This window comes from Suricata suricatta, chromosome 6 (assembly GCF_006229205.1).
Source record: "Suricata suricatta isolate VVHF042 chromosome 6, meerkat_22Aug2017_6uvM2_HiC, whole genome shotgun sequence".
In the NCBI taxonomy this organism is placed as follows: domain Eukaryota; kingdom Metazoa; phylum Chordata; class Mammalia; order Carnivora; family Herpestidae; genus Suricata; species Suricata suricatta.
In genome coordinates this window covers 108,530,162-108,545,916 of record NC_043705.1, presented here as the reverse complement: position 1 = coordinate 108,545,916, position 15,755 = coordinate 108,530,162, and the positions used below count along the sequence as shown (strand labels likewise).

Genomic DNA, 15,755 nt, shown 5'->3' with positions numbered 1-15,755 from the left:
TATCACAGGGTCTGGCACAGACTGAAAACTGTGAATACACCACCACCACCATTGCTTTTATATTAGAAACAGCAACCCTGAAGCCTACTATAGAACGCACCATGCCTCCACTCTTCTCGCATGCCAGGTAAAGACCATGGAGATGTTGAGCACCTTGCAAGGCATTTCTGAGGTACCACTCCTCCCTGGGAAGATACTTGGCATTTTCTTTTCTTTTGGCTGCCTCTTTAATATCTGAGGGAGAGCTGTTGTGAAGCTGGAATCCTGGGCTGCCAACACCAGAACCCATTGAGTTTCCAGTTGTAAGGATCCAGGTCTGAATCAAACTGACTCCACGACAGGCTTCAAGTTTCCCCTCTGATCTTGGAGGCCTAGGTGTGGGTTTCTCAGAATCATTAGACAATAGAAGGACACACATTGCCCAAGGCAGGAGGGACCACCCTTGTAACACCCAATCAGGAAAGGCCAGATAACACCCTTAACACTTCTAAGGGCAGGCCTAGAGATAGAAGCTATATAGATAATCACTTATTGCTTAAGGCTAATTACACCCTATGTGAGGGTCCTGGGTCCACTCTGTAATTGGTTAATACTCTAAATATTGTGATTGGATCACTGTACCTGTGTCACAATTTCCTGTAACTCTCCCTTCCCAAACCCCATAAAAAGCCCTACCCACCTTTGTTCGGGGTTCTCAGCATGGAACCACTGCTCTGGTAAAGTCTGTGAGCCCGAGTTTAGGCCCAGCCAGCCTAAGTCCATAATAAAGCCCTTTGCTTTTGCATGTGTGATTCGGTCTCTCTGGTGGTCTCTGGTTTTTGGGGACGATATTGAAATCTTGGGCATAACATAGTCTCTTAACACCAGATGGATGGTGGGATTTACATTCCCCCAGTGTAAAATGCATCTCTTTTAACATTTGCATTTGATCTTTGTTTTCTGGCTATACAATGCCCTTTATCTAATTTTACCTGTTATTTATTTTAAAGCTTTTCACCACATCTCACCCAACTTTCAGTACAGACAAGTAGTATTTGAAAGCTCTCTCAAATCTTGTAACAGCATATAAAACATTTTGAGCTGATTCAACACCCTTCAGTCTTTTCAAATGTCAATTCGTAATCAACATAAATAAGGTCAGCAGATGATGGTACTCAAAGAGGCTTTAGATTTCATCTGGTTCAAATTCTCCATTTTACCAATGAAAAAAACTGAGGAAAAGATTTTGTTAAATGTTGGGTGCTGGAGTCGGGTGTGACCTTCAGACACCCGGGCAATAAGGGCCATCTCACTACCTCAAAATGGCCCCACCCGGAAACTTCCCAGAAGACCATTCACTGAGCCTTCCAGCCATGAACAACGGACATGTCCTCACCCGGAACAAGGAACTGATGCAAAAAACTACCCTGTATGGACATACCAATACTCCATAGCCCCTCCCCATCAGCCAACACCACAAAGATGTGCCACCGCCCCCCCCCACCCCCGTGACTCCTCTGGCCCCCGCTCTGTCCAGACCAGTGAACCAAGCCTGAGAGAGCTCCCAACAAAGGCCTTTTACATTTATTTCTGACCGTGGCTTTCTGCATGGTCTCTGCGGCCTTACATTAAAGTCATGAGATGATGGCAGAATCAGGACTGGATGGCCATCAGGACTCCACCCATCCAGTGCCACACACTTTCCAATAACATGGTTCCACTTGGCATTTGGTTTACAGTCCTCAAAGCACTGCTTACTCATTAGCTTTTTCATCGTGTGTGTGTGTGTGCGCTCACACGCGCATCTATATAAAAACCCAAATAAATAATTACAAAGTGAAAATAAATCATCAGTGCTTAAATTACTAGCAAGCAACCGAAGATTCTCTTTCATAATTCGATGTCCAGGCTGCTCTACACAAAGTCTATAGACACTGACAGCTACCTTCCTTATTGTCATCCTCTCCTTCCTGGGTGGGCAGAACCTCAGTTTTATTCAGGGGTACCCATATGCCCTGCTCCATGAAGCTACTGTCTCTTCCCAACCTCCCCTGTTGCTAGGGGTGACAAGATACAATTTTGACCAATAAGCAGAGAAGTCAGCCAGGGGGCTGAGGAAGGCTTTTGCTTTCCTAAACAAAAGAATGGACAGTGCTGGCTTCATCCCTTCCCCTTTCTTCCCCTTGAACTTGAATATGATGTCTGCAGCATTAGCAGCCAGACATAAGGGACAACAAATGTCCCTGGAATAGACATAGATACTTGATATTACTGGCCTCCTTCACCAAATACTAGTTGTATTCAGGACAAGAAACAACAATTCAGAAAGCAATATGCGATAGTACCTAAAGGCACATCCTGAAACCCATCTGGGTTTGACTCCCTGAGTCTCAATCTTCCCAATTCACAGGATTGTTTTAAGATTAAATAAAATAATGCATGTAACATGCTTATAATGGTTATGGGCACATTGCAAGCCTTCAGTATATGGAAGCCTGGTTAAATCCAGGAATCTATTTTGAAATTATTTCATTATTATCCAATGTACAACCAGAAGATACACACAGAACCAATCTAATTGGTCAGCCAGTAACAAGTATTATACTTACAACTTTATATCTTATATTACTGTGAAAGGCACACTTATCAAAACAAGACCAATGAATTTTCATCAAACATTGCCTCAAAACCATAGAGTCTTAAAGCCAGAAAGACGGCTCAAGTTTATCCAGCAAATATTTATCGAGTGCCAGATCCATGTTCAGCACCAGCCTAGTCACTGTCGGTATATCAGTAAGTAAGTGAAAGGAGATCTCTGTTCCCAGAGGGCTTACACTCCGGGGAGGGCATTCCTTCCCAGGTGTATGTGCTATGACCATGTCATTTTGCAAAGGACAAAACTGGAGCACAGAGAAGCTGACCTAATCACACAGCGGTTACTGGCAGATGTCAGAGAAGAACTCAAGTCTGCTGACTCCTACTGCGTTGATCTTCTGTCTATATCCATCTGGACCCTCCCGGAGTTAAACGTTTACACACCATCACAAGGCATGCTTTGCTGCCTATCACGATGACTGACAAACAGAGTCTGACCCCCGTGTTGCCTTCGATGCCTACACCCCCTCTCATTCTATGTTCCATTACTGTGGTCTTGACTGTCATTCCTCAGGCTTGTCAAACTGTTTTCTGTTTTAGGACTTTTACGTTTGCCAGCCCCTCTGCCTGGTTGCTCTCTCTCACTAGGTTTATTTGCATAGAGTTCCTTCTTTATTTAGGTCTCAGTATGAATGCCACTTTTTGGAGCATCCCTTAAAGATATTGCTCTTAAGCTACCATTTTGAAATAATCTTACTATTTTTTTTTCTCTTGGTCTGGGTAAAAATAGAGATCTTGTCTGCTTTGCTGTCTACTGCATTCCAGAGGCCAGAACTGTGCCTGGAACCAGAACCGGCACCCAATAAATATTTGCCAAACATTAAACAATGCGTTAAACACTAGAATTTGAGGTCTCTAGGCAATCTTCATCTGCTATGCTTGGACATTTATGTTGAATGAATGAAAGCATGAACCCCAAAGCCATTTACTACTTAGCTTCATAGAGTACTCTGGTTTCTCTTCAGATCATATAAATCTTTCGCCTTTTACTATTTAGCTTCATAGAATATAAAATGCAGATGAGACTTCGGAACGAAGCTACTTCAACCCCTTCATGTGAAACAGGAGGAAAGTGAAGTCAGGACTTCAAGCTCCAAATTGACTGGATTTAATCAATGTATGGGAGTGAGGTTGGAGGTGAAATCTATCCATGGCCACCTGTCTAGAAAAGTTAGATGAATGCAGGATGAGGTCACAAATGGTCAATGACTATAAACATGCCCTTCCCTCTATCACCTCTTCACTCACTGCTACCCCAATCCTCTTAAACCTCCTGTGATTGATGCCTAAAATTCCATCACCAGCTTTCTCTCTCTTTTTTTAGGGGCTCCATACTAATGACTCCTGGCCCAAATCCAGCCCCAGAAGACTTTTGTTTGTTCAGCACAGTGTTTATGAAACATTTGCACGTGAATACCTTTGGGTAAGCAGACACTCTCCAGTTCTGGACACCCACGTTGTTCTCTATTATGTCACACCTGCCTGCTTCAGAAATTTATGCTACCTCCCTGATCCCTGGAGATGCCTGAGTTTGCCATCTTTGCATTATGGCTAAAATGTAATTTCCCCAGCTGTCTGCGATAGACTATACTTGACCATGAGTGAATAATCCAAAGTTAATTTTGTGGCATGGAAAGCAAGATCTTAAAGATATTTATAGTTGCATAGGCTATCAGAGGTAGAAGAAAGTTGGAAACGGTCTGTTGTACTTCTTTTGTTTGAGAATGAGGAAACTGAAGTTTAGAAAAGACAGGTGACTGGTTCGAGGTCACGGAGCAAGGCTGTGGTGGATGTGGGACAGGAACTCTACCTTGGTCGTATCACACCAGACTGGCCTGGCACAGGGCAGAGATGCTTTGAGGCGCTGGGGATGGGAGAGAGCCAGGAGGTGCGTGTGGGTTTTCAGAACATCACCAAGATTCTGCCTGGGCTGTACCCACCTTTTCTAGACTTTTCCTCCGAGCAGAGCTCTGAAAGGTGGGATGCTTGCTCCTCCTGCATAATGATACATCTGTGCCTTCATCCTCCTTCACTAATTTGTATCTGTATCGTTTCTGTCATTTTATATAACTAATTACTGTTTACTCTTCCCCAGCAGGTTATGTGGGGATCCAAACTGTGGGAGAGAATGATGTTCCTTTAATGAAGCCTTTGAAGAAACAAGACAGTCTGGAACAGAGGGAAACTCGGGCTGCAGAATCTTCTTCTCTTTCCTTGCACAGCCTCCCACCTGGTACCCAGGAAAAGTCTTATCAAGGAGGGAGAGTCAGTAACTCAGCCTCGATATCTCTCAGTGGATATCAAAGCTGTGCTTGGAAAGCAGGACCTCACCCCTACACTTCCACCTCTGCATGGAGATCACTGCCCAGGACTTGCTTACATCACTCCCTTCACTGCCAGCCTCTCTCTGCTACCTTTCGCACTAGATTTGAGGACCGGTGGGATAATTTTAACCACATAAGGGAAGCAGGGTTATCAGGTGGAAGAAAATAAAAAATCCTAACTCTCAAGACTCAGAGCTGGCTTTTCTGCTGCCACCAAGCAGCTCTGGGTGTCCCCTGCTACACCACCAATCGGCTCTAGGATTGTAAGACCAACAGACCTTTCTCAGCATCTGTCTGATGTGAACACTATGCCACCTGACGTTGGTGATTAAGCTATTCCTTAAAATAAAGTAAAAAAACACACACGCAGTTTCTAATTATGAAACATTTCTAACATTCTAAAAGGTAGAGAAAATAATAGGCTGAATTGAGCAAACAAGGATGGACTGACTAAATGTCCAGTACTGAGCAATGTTGATGGGGCGAAGTGGGGGAAGCACTCAGGTCCAGGAGCCAGTGTGAGGGTAGGATCCTAGCAAAGCTGCCTGAAGGTTAAACTCTAGGTCAATGTGGAGTTTTGATGATAGGGAGAAACAAGTATAGCTAAATCCTTCATTTCCTTACCCTCCCTCCCCAGAAGTTACCTGTACACAAAAAGTTAGTACACACCATGCACATGTATGTGCTAGTCCTTTTATTATATATGTGTTTAGATAAGAGCAAAATATACTATTTTTGTTCATTTTTTTGTACATTTTATGTATTTTTTATGTTTATATATGTAATGGTATCATGTTGATTATATCTCCTTTCATTCAGGGTCATGCTCTGGGGATTTATCTGTAGTATCACACAGACTGAGTTATTTCACCTTAATCAGTACTCCAACACGAATAAGCCACAATTTCTCAGTTTTCCTATGAAAGACAGAGAATTGGTTTTCACTGTTTTAATATCATAAGCAAGCTGCTACAAACTTCCTTGTGCACAAGCTCAAAAGTTCCTCTAGGACAGAAATCTAGAAGGGGAATTGGTAGGCTATTAGTGTCTGCTCCTTCATTCTGCCACTTTCCAAAATAGTTACACCAGAGTTTTACAAAACACATAGATGCAAATTTTGCCCAACGGCTCTTCAAAAATCATTATGCCATTTAATCTTCCCATAAACAAGAGTTCCTGTTTCTCTACATTCTGCCAACACTTGGTGTCCTTTATTCATTAATTTTTGATGATACTATGGGTATCAGATGGTATCTCCCTGTGTGATACTTAGCATTTCCCTGTTTTCTCGAGATCATGTAGCTTTCTGTGTATTCATTGGTCATTCAGTTTTCTTTGAAGAATTGTCTTGTTTCTCATTTTCTGCTTAGTTTGTTTTACCTCTTATTGTTTTGTAGGGACTCTGGTTATATTCTGGATACTAATACTTTGTTGGCTATATGGTTTACAAATAACTTCTCTTGTTTGGCTTGTTTCTTTTTCTTTCACTTTGTTTCACTATATCTGTCATATAGATGCTTTAATTGTTACATAGTCAAACATAACAAACTTTTATTGTTGAATTATGATTTTTGTGTTTCATTAAATATGCTTTTGCTATCCTAATAGCATACTAGGTCTTTGTAATAGCCTTCCAAGCTAAATTGTTATTTTCTCAGAACTTTAGATCTACCTTGTTTTTATATCCCAAATCCTTAGTATTGTTTTCAGTTTATTTTTATAGAACAGAAGAACAAATAATTGTTTAGCATTATCCATACGTTCAAGTGACTTCTGAATATTGCTTTTTGTCTTGTATTTCTACTTTCTGGTTCAATTTCCTTCTTCCTATATTCTACCCTTAATACTTTAGTAAGAGTCTGCTGTATAATAGCTCTCGGTGTTGTTGGAACATGTGTTTATTTCTAACTTGATGTTGGGACATTTTTAACGGGATACAGATGCCCAAATTAATATTATTTTCTCTCAGATCTTTGAAGACAACAGCCCTGTGTCTTCTGGCCTCTATTGCTGCCAGAAGGCTGCTGTTACTCTGTTTATTCTTATACTTTCTTCTGCGAACTCTTACTCTTCTGTATGTCTTTGATATTGTGCAGACTCAGAGACATGTGTTCATAAGTAGATTTGCCTTCATTTTTTTTCTACTTAGGACTCATTATGATCCCTGTACATTAATATTCATCTCTCCTTCATCAAAAAATTTCAGCTATAATTTCTTTGAATATTGCCTTCCTTCATTCAGCCTATTTGCTTTTGTGTCTCGTTCTAAAAGTACATTCATTGTTCCTTCTGTTCTCCATGCTTTTTGAATTTTCAGATATTCTCTATCGCTGTGCTGCAACTGTGCTAATTTCTTTACTTGTCTTTCAGTTCATTAATTTTCTCTGCAGCTATGATTTATCTCTACCTAATCTTCCCTTGAGGATTGTTAATTTGAATTACTGCATTTGTCTTTTTAGAAGTTATATTCGTTATTTTGGCTTGTACAACAAAGGAAACAATCAACAGAACTAAAACACAACTTAAAGAATGAGGGGAAATATTTGCAAATGACATATCTGATAAAGGATTAGTATCAAAAATATATATAAAAAAACTTTAAAGCTCAATACACCAAAAAAAATGAACAATCCCATTAAAAATGGGCGGAAGACATGAATAGAATTTTTCCAAAGAAGATATATAGATGGCCAACAGACACATGAAAAGATGCTCAATATCACTCATCAGGGAAATGCAAACCAAAACTACAATGAATTAACACCTCACGCCTTTAGTCAAAATGGCTGAAGTCAACAACACAGGAAACAACAGATGTCAGCAAGGATGCATGCGGAGAAAGGAGAAACTTCATGCCCTGTTGATAGGAATACAAACTGGTGCAGCCACTCTGAAAACAGTATGGAGGTTCCTCAGAAAGCTAAAAATAAAAATACTCTATGATTCAACAATTGCAATACCAGGTATTTACTGAAAAAATAAAAAATATTAATTCAAAGGGGTGTGTGCACCCTGATGTTTATAGCTGCACTATCTACAATAGTCAATCTATGGAATGCCCAAGGGTCAATTGACTGATGAATGGATTCAGAAGATGTGGTGTGTAAACACACACACACACACACACACACACACACACACAGAGGAAAATTACTCAGCCATAAAAAATAATGAAATTTGCAACAGTATGAATGGAACTAAAGAATACTATGCTAAGCAAAATAAGTCAGTCAGAGAAAGATAAATAGTATATGATTTCACTCATATGCAGAATTTAAGAAACAAAACAAATGAGCAAAGGGACAAGAGAGAGAGAGGCAAACTAAGAAACAGACTCGTAACTATAGAGAAAAAACTGATGGTTACCAGAGAGGAGGGATGAGTTAAGCAAGTGACAGGGGTTAAGAAGTGCACTTGGCATGATGAGTCCTGGGTGATGTAGGAAAGTGTTGGATCACTACATGTACACCTGAAATTAATATCACACTCTTGCTAACTGGAACTTAAGTAAAAACTTAAAAAAAATTTTTTTAACTTAAAAAAACTTAAGTAAAATAGTACTTTTTAAAAATAGTAATTCCAGTGCAAATGTGGATTCATACAACTGCTTTGGAAACAAACTTGATATATTTTTTTAATTTAAATATAGTTGACATACATTATATTAATTTCAGACATACAACATAATGATTTAACAATTATGAAATGCTCAACATGGTTAATGTAGTTACCATCTGTTAGTGTACAAAGTTATTGTGATATCATTGACTATATTCTCTATGCTGTACTTTTAATACCTGAAACTTATTTATTTTATAACTGCAAGTTTGTGTCTCTTAACCCCCTTCACTTATTTTGCCCATCTCATTATCCACCTCTTCTCTGGCAACCATCAGTTTGTTCTCTGTATTTATGAAGTCTGTTTCTGATTGGTTTGTTTATTTGGTTTGGTTTTTGTTATTTTATTATTCCACAAATAAGTGAATATATGGTATTTATCTTTCTCTGTCTGACTTATTTCACTTGGCATAATACCCTTTAGTTTTATACATGTTGTCACAAATGGCAAGATCTCATTCTTTTTTGTGGCTGAATAGTATTCTATTCTGGTTATATATCACATCTTTTTTATTCATTCATCTATTGATGGACACATAGATTGTTTCCAGATCTTGGATATTGTAAGTAACACTTATTTGTTTATAAACACTTTGCTTATTGCAATAAACATAAGAGTGCATATATCTTTCCCAGCTAGTGTTTTCATTTTCTTTGGGTAAATACCTGGCAGTGGAATTACTGGATCGTATATATTTTTATTTTTAATTTTCCATACTGTTTTTCATAATGACTGCACCAATTTACATTTCCACCAACAGTACACAAGGCTTCCCCTTTCTCCCCATCTTCACCAACAATTATTATTTCTTACCTTTTGACACTAATTCTGACTAATATGAGGTCATATCTCACTGGGGGTTTGATTTGCATTTCCATGATGATTAGTGATGTCAAATATCTTTTTCATGTGTCTGTTTCCTATCTGTATGTCTTCTTTGAAAAAATGTCTATTCAAGTTCTCTGCCCATTTTTTAAATTGGGTTATTTGTTTTTTTGGGTGTTGATTTCCATGAATTCTTTATATATTTTGGATATTAACCTCTTTTTATATTTTTTGCAAATATATTTCCCAAGTCAGTAGATTGTCTTTTCATTTTGTACAGATTTCCTTTGTTGTGCAAAAGCTTTTAAGTTTGATGAGCTCCAATTGCTTATTTTTGCTTTTGTTTCCCTTGCCTACAAGGGCAGATCCAGAAAAATATTGCTAAAGTCAAAGTCCAAGAGATTGATGCATACATATGTTTTCTTTTAGGAGCTTCATGATTTCAAGTTGAACATTGAGGTCAGTAACCCATTCTGAGTTTATCTTTGTGTATGTTGTAAGAAAGTGGTCCAGTTTCTTTTTGATGTACCTGTCCAGTTTTCCAAAAACCGTCTATTGAAGAGATGGTTTTTTTCCCATTGCATATTCCTTCCTCCTTTGTTGTAGATTAATTGATCCTATCAGCATGGGTTTATTTCTGGATTCTCTCTTCTGTTCCATTGGTCTAGGTATCTATTTTCATGCCTGTACCATACTGTTTTGATTACTATAGCTTTGTAGTACATCTTGAAATCTTGGATTGTCATACCTTCTACTTTGTTCTCCTTTCTTAAGATGGCTTTGGCTATTTGGGGTCTTTTATGGTGTCACACAAATTTTAATATAATTTGTGCTAGTTCCATTAAAAATACTATTTGTATTTTAATGGAGATTGCATTGAATTTGTAAATTGCTTTGGATAATATTGATATTGAACAATATTAATTCTTACAATCCATGATCATGGTATGCCTTTCCATTTATTTCTGTTGTCTTTAATTTCTTTCACCAATGTCTTGTAGTTTTCAGAGTACAGGTCTTTTACATACTTGGTTAAATTTATTTCTAGATATTTTAGTCTTTTTGGTGCAATTGTAAATTAAATTGTTTTCTTAATTTCTCTTTGTTATTCCGTTACTAGTGTATAAAAAGAAAACACATTTCTGTATATTAATTTCTTATCTTATAACTTCACTGAACTCATTTATTCTAAAAGTTTTTTCGTGGAATCTTTAGAATTTCCTATATAGAGTATCACATCATCTGCAAATAGGGACTGTTTGACTTTTTCCTTACCAGTATGGATGGCTTTTTTTTTTTTCCTTGCCTGACTGGTTTAGCTAAAACTTCCAGGAATACATTGAATACAAGTGGTGAGGGTGGACATCCTTGTTTTGCTCCTGATCCTAGAGGAAAAGCTGAAAGCTTTTCCCCATTAAGTATGACTCAAGTTGTGGGACTGTCATATATGGCCTTTATTATGTTGAGGTATGTTCCTTTTACATCCATTTTTTTGAGAGTTTTTATCAAGAATCGTGGTTCAATTCTGTCAAATGCTTTCTCTGCATCTATTGAGATGGTTATATATATTTTTATCCTTTTTGTTGGTGCAGTGTATCATATTGATTGATTTGCAGATATTGAATCATCTTTGCATTCCTAGAGTAAGTCCCAATTGACTGTGGTGAGTGATCTCCACAGTCAATGTATTGTTTTAATGTATTGTTGAATTCAGTTGGCTAATATTTTGTTGAGGATTTTTGCATCTGTGTTCATCAGGAATATTGGTCTGTAATTCTCTTTTTGTAGTGTGTTTGTCTTGCTTTGGTATCAGAGTAATGCTGGCCTCATAGAATAAATTTGGAAGCATTCCTTCCTCTTCTATTTTTTGAAATGGTTTGAGAATACTAGGTATTAACTCTTCTTTAAATTTTGATAGAATTCACCTGTGAAGCCATTTGGCCCTGCACTTCTGTTTTTAGGAGTTTTTTTTTTTTTTTTTTACTGATTCCATTTCTTTACTGGTAATTATTCTGTTCAGGTTTTTCTATTTCCTCCTGAATCAGTCTTAGAAGATTGTATGTTTCTAGGAATTTACTCATTTCTTCAAACTTGTCCAATCTGTTTTGCATAGAATTTTTCATAATAAGGCTAAAGGCTTATCAATTTTGTTTATGTCTCAAAAAACCAGCTCTTAGTTTCACTGAGTTTTTCTACTTTTTTAGTATTCATTTATTTTTATTCTTTTTTTAAATGTTTTTTTAATTTTTGATACAGAGAGAGACAGAGAATGAGAGGGAGAGGGGCAGAGAGAGAAAGAGACACAGAACCGAAAGCAGGCTCCAGGCTCTGAGCTAGCTGTCAGCACAGAGCCCGACGCAGGGCTTGAACCCACTAATGTGAGATCTGACCTGAGCTGAAGTCGGAGGCTTAACTGACTGAGCCACTCAGGTGCCCCAATTTATTTTTATTCTGATCTTTATTATTTCCTTCCTTCTACTAACTCTGGGCTTTATTCTTTTTCTAGTTTCTATAGGTGAGAGGTTTGAATATTTATTTGAGGTTTTTTTTGTTTGTTTGTTTCTTGAGCTAAAACTATTATCTATTTTGGCTTATTCTTTACCATAGTGTCTTATAATTTTCTTATGGTTTTGATTCCTTATTTTAAGTCTTTATTGATTTTAAACAATTATTTTTAGTTTCTATCAAAATTGTTCTACTATCTGAAGTTCCCAAAATTAAAATATTGCTGATTTGGAGGTCTATTGACTCTCATTGAGGTCATTTTTCTTGGGGTACCTGGGTGGCTCAGTCAGGTAAGAGTCTTATTTTTGTCATGCCTGGGTGGCTCAGTCGGTTAAGCATCCGGCTTCAGCTCAGGTCATGATCCCACAGTTCATGAGTTCAAGCCCCTCATTGGGCTCTGTGTTGACAGCTCAGAGCCTGGAGCCTGCTTCAGATTCTGTGTCTCCCTCTCTCTCTGCTCCTCCCCACACTCATACTCTATCTCTCTCCTTCTCTGTCCCTCCCCTACTCATTTGCTCTATCTCTCTCTCAAAAATAAATAAAACATTTTAAAAAGTTTTTAAAAAAGGAATCTTATTTTAGCTCAGGTCGTGATCTCACGGTTCATAAGTTCAAGGCTTGCATCGGGCTCTCTGCTGTCAGTGCAGAGCCCACTTTGAATCATCTGTTCCCCTCTCTGCCTCTTCTTGGTTCACTCTCTCTCTCTCTCTCTCAATAGAAAAAAACTACAAACATTAAAATTTTTTTAAAAAGAAAACAATTTTTTTTTCATATATTTTGCAATTTGGGACTATAAGCTCATCTTTGGTGAGACCTTATCTGGGATAATTCTAGACATCCTACATTCACTATGTGTCTTTCCAGAGGAATTCTGAATTTTCTTCAGGCAAGAGACATTCTAGGCCCAATTTTATGCCATTTTCTTGGCTTGCCAGTTCCCAGACCATGAGAATAGTAAAAAATTTGAACCCCACATCCACATTACAAAATAGGACTTACATCACTTATTCCCAATCTACTTTTCCGTCAGATTTTGTTCCAGTCTACTGGCTAAGAAAATAACAACAGCACCATCATTAATGCCTCAGATTTTTTAAAAGTTTATTTATTTTTGAGAGAGAGAGAGAGAAAATGAGTGAGTTGGGGAAGGGCAGAGAGAGATGGAGACATAGAAGGGGAAGGAGGTGGGGCACCTGGGTGGCTCAGTCTGTTATGCATCTGGCTTCAGGCTTTGGTCGCGCAGTTCGTGGGTTTGAGCCCCGCATTGGGCTCTGTGCTGACAGCCAGCTCAGAGCCTGGGGCCTGCTTTGGATTCTGTATATCTCTCTCTCTTTGACCCTCCCCTGCTCCTGCTGTCTCCCTCTGTCTCTCAAAAATAAATAAAAAAAACATTAAAAAAAAATTTTTTTAATTTAAAAAAAGAATGTGAAGGAGGCTCCAGGCTCTGAGATTTCAGCACAGAGCTTCCATGACATAGGGCTTGAACCCATGAACCATGAGATCATGACCTGAGCCAAAGTCAGATGCTTAACTAGCTGAATCACCCAGGTGATTTTCTTATTTCTTATTCTCTTAACTGTATACATAAATCTGTCTTCTTCTCTCTCTTTACTTTTTCTTGAAAACATCTACTTCTGTCCATCTCCAATAAAACCAATTTAGTTTTTTTAATCTCATACATGAAATAAGCTTCCTAGTTACCCCCTCTGTGTTAAGACTTGATCTCCTCTAATTCATTATCTACACTGCACCCTGGCTGGTCTTCCTAAAATCCAAATCTAATCATGTCACTCTTCTGCTTAAAAACCTTTACAGAGACTTTACTGCCACCTTCAAAATAAAACCTAAAACATAAGATGAATTCAAGGCTACTGATAATTTGATCTTTGTTTTAGGCTTTATCTCTTACCAATCTCCCCTCAATGCCTCCAAATGATCAATCATACTAAATCATACTAAATTTTCAACCTCCTTCAATTCCCCAGAATGTATTTTGAATACGCTAAGTAAATAATAAGTTGATCCATTAAGTCCAGGTGCAAACGTCTCAACCTGAATTATTATTACACCTTTCCTGACAATGAAACTATTTTTCTTCATTATGCTTAGAGGTTAAAGCATATTAAGTTGTAGTCAACAACAATGTTCTACTTTTTTAAGTATTAGTGGAGTTGCTTTCATTTGTTCATATTCCAATCACAACATAATATATATTCCTAATAAAATGCATTTTATGTCCTATAAACATACTATTAATGACAAATAGAATAATAGAATCCTCATAAACAGATAAATGCTTGTCTTAAGCCAAGTGAACTTTTAAAGGAGAACTAGATTTTTAGACAATATAATTAGAAATTGTAAGAGTAAGAAGTTTAGGCTAAAAATGTGTTTTTCAAGGGCACTTGGGTGGCTTAGTTGGTTGAGCATCCGACTTTTGGCTTTGGCTCAAGCCATGATCCCAGGGTTATGGGATCAACCCCTGCATCAGGCTCCACACTGAGTGCGTAGCCTGCTTGAGATTCTCTCTCCCTGTCCCTCCCTCCTACTCACACACTTATCTCTCTAAAATAAAAATTTTTAATTTTTTATTTTTTTAAATAAAAGTGTCCCTCTCCCCCTTTCACATGCTTCTCTCTCTGAAATAAATTTTTTTAAAAAATCTAAAAAGGCCTTTTCCATCTCAAAGTTCCGTAACTCTGTGGTGTGTGCGTGTGTATGTACAAAACTACCTGGTATAATCGTAATGACAATTCAGTGGGAAAACTAATGAAATCATGGGATATTGGAGCTGGAAGGGCCCTCAAAAATAACTTAGCTCCATAGATTCTCAGATTTGTTACTAATCAGGAAACTTTTTCAAAGAAAACTTTGAAATCCAATATGCAAGACAGATACATGTGACTCTCCTTTGGTTTATTTTAAGGTGTAGGACCATGCATCTCTAGGTGCATATAATCCTTCTCTCCTTCACCAGAAACATAAAGGCTACACAGAGCTAAGTTTCAACATCATTGATCTATCCCAACCTAGTCACTGTGCAAATGAAAGAATGGAAGCTCAAAAAGGCAATGATGTAGTCAAGGTCACACAACCAGTTGGAGGCAAAGTTGTCAGGGATACTGATCTCCTAAGTCTCAATGAAGTGCTATGGCTATCGACCTTATTTTTTATAAAACATTCAACCCAATCTCAGAAAGCCAATAGAATTTCTTATTTCTCTTGTTCCACAAATGGATTAATGCTATGAAGTAACAAGTTTTCCCACGATGTTCCCTAGAAGCTTTGACAGAAGAAATAGTTGCTTATTGTAGAAAATGACAAAACTAAAGAAAAGCAAACATAAAAAAACTAAAATTTCCAGAAATCCCACCCAGAAGAAATAATCAATGTTAGTTTTTTTGTATGCAAACACTTTCTTGAAACCAATGGGATCATACGGAGGGTATTAATCAGTATTTATAGTTGCAAATAGCAAAAATCCTCTTTAGTTCATTTAGGCAGAGAAGACATTTATTTATTTTTTCTAACTTTATTCATTTTTGAGAGACAGAAAGAGACAGAGCACAAGCAGGGGTGGGGCAGAGAGAGAGGGAGACACAGAATCTGAATCAGGCTCTAGGCTCTGAGCTGTCAGCACAGAGCCAGATGCAGGGCTTGAACTCATGAACAGCGAGACCATGACCTGAGCCAAAGTTGGACACTTAACCAACTGAGCCACTCAGGCACCCCAGACATTTATTAAAGGACATTAGGAAGTTCTAAAATGTCTAGGAAGATCAGAGAGTCAAGGTTGGAGTCAATGAGAAAAACACTCAAACATTATGGGACTGCTCAAGAGAAGATTC

General features: G+C 38.0%; 1 protein-coding gene and 1 long non-coding RNA gene across 2 annotated transcripts in view; one reads left to right on the top strand and one right to left on the bottom strand.

Annotated features, from left to right (window-relative positions):
- HTR4 (5-hydroxytryptamine receptor 4) overlaps positions 1-15,755 on the bottom strand; it is a 148,521-nt gene that overhangs the window by 81,505 nt on the left and 51,261 nt on the right. The gene's annotated exons all lie outside the window — the stretch shown is intronic.
- Positions 3,930-5,144, top strand: LOC115294986. The gene is made up of 2 exons (XR_003910248.1): positions 3,930-4,057; positions 4,733-5,144. It is a non-coding gene; the product is annotated as an uncharacterized LOC115294986 (long non-coding RNA).